Here is a 518-nt window from a genome sequence, read left to right on the forward strand (position 1 = left end):
TTCCATATAATAAAATGTGCTATCTCAATGGTTCAGTTGGATGAATTTTAACAAATGCATATATCTCATGCATGCAACACTCCATTCAAAATTTAGATCATTGCCATTCTCTAGAAACTTTTAATTTTAGCAGTTTTGATGACTGTGTAGTAATATCTCATAAGATGTCTGGAATTTGTTGAGACTCACTTTTTGACCCTACACATAGTGTATCTTGGTGGATGTCTCGTGCCCTAGAGAGAGGATATATATTCTTCAGTTGTTGAGTTAGCATTTTTGTTGATTTTGGTGTGGGTTGTGTATGTGTGTGTGTGTGTGACTCGGGAGACCCCTTGCGTTACAGAGTACGACAGCTCCATAGGGTTTTCTTGATTCAAATATTTATGGAGGCAAATCACCAGGTCTAGTTCTTTTGCACTACAGCTGGATGGATTTGAATCATCAACCTTTTGGTTATCAGCTGAGTGGAAATGCATCTGTGTCACCTTAGGGACCTTAGTATTCTGTTTTATAAATGT

Source organism: Chrysochloris asiatica, unplaced genomic scaffold, assembly GCF_000296735.1.
Source record: "Chrysochloris asiatica unplaced genomic scaffold, ChrAsi1.0 scaffold00246, whole genome shotgun sequence".
NCBI lineage: Eukaryota > Metazoa > Chordata > Mammalia > Afrosoricida > Chrysochloridae > Chrysochloris > Chrysochloris asiatica.